The sequence below is a fragment of the Brachyistius frenatus genome, unplaced genomic scaffold (assembly GCF_029030835.1).
Source record: "Brachyistius frenatus isolate BFR_SWC_R1_liver_20210118 unplaced genomic scaffold, ASM2903083v1 Contig_224, whole genome shotgun sequence".
Taxonomy (NCBI): Eukaryota; Metazoa; Chordata; class Actinopteri; family Embiotocidae; genus Brachyistius; species Brachyistius frenatus.
In genome coordinates, this window is record NW_027210823.1 from 277,501 (window position 1) to 278,684 (window position 1,184).

Below are 1,184 nucleotides of genomic sequence, written 5' to 3' on the forward strand. Positions count from 1 at the left end.
TATTAGGACTCTAACAGATGTTTGGGGCGGGGCTAATTTGATTGACAGGCCTGGAGAGCAGTCCCTTCAGAGGTCATTGTTGGTTTGTGAACGTTATGAATCCTCCAGTTCAGATTCTGTCCGTCACCATCTTGATAGTTCGGAGCAGTTTGGAGCAGGAAGTGACCATATTTGGACGAGCTGGGGGAGGAGCCAGCGGTGGATCTGACCGATCTGATTGGAAACCTGACGATACTACGTCCCGCCCACCGATAGCTGTAACCTGACTGCACCACAGGCCTGTCAATCAAACAGACACGCCCCCAAAACCAGGTCTTCTTGAATCTTCTTTTCTAATGAATGAGGGATTATTTTCAGATGGACCTCCAGAAAACTAAGAAGAAGGAGTGACTTTAGCTAACAACACCGAGATAACTGATGGACACTTTTTATTCACTTTGGATTTGATGAGAGAAGTTGAATGGGAGTCTATGGAGCCGGAGGCTTTTTGGAGCCGACCTCTAGTGGCACTCGCTGGTATTGCAGCTGAAGCTGGTATTGACCAGCTGAAGACACTTCTGTAGTTTTATATCCAGTCTGTTTTATATCCTGTAGTTTTATACTGTACTTTTATATCCAGTCTGTTTTATAGTCTGTACTTTTATATCCAGTCTGTAGTTTTATACAGTCTGTAGTTTTGTAGTTTTATATCCAGTCTGTAGTTTTATATCCAGTCTGTTTTATATCGTCTGTAGTTTTATATCCAGTCTGTAGTTTTATATCATCTGTAGTTTTATATCCAGTCTGTAGTTTTATATCATCTGTAGTTTTATATCCAGTCTGTGGTTTTATATCGTCTGTAGTTTAATATCCGGTCTGTAGTTTTATATCCAGTCTGTGGTTTTATATCCAGTCTGTGGTTTTATATCCAGTCTGTAGTTTTATATCGTCTGTGGTTTTATATCCAGTCTGTGGTTTTATATCGTCTGTAGTTGTATATCCAGTCTGTAGTTTTATATCGTCTGTAGTTTTATATCCGGTCTGTAGTTTTATATCCAGTCTGTAGCTTATAGCCAGTCTGTAGTTTTATATCGTCTGTAGTTCAGTCAGGTTTCTGTCACATTATTTAAAGTATTTTTAATGTTTAGTTTCTCAGATAAAGTTAAACAGATAATCTTCATAAAACACTCGCCACACGAACCCGA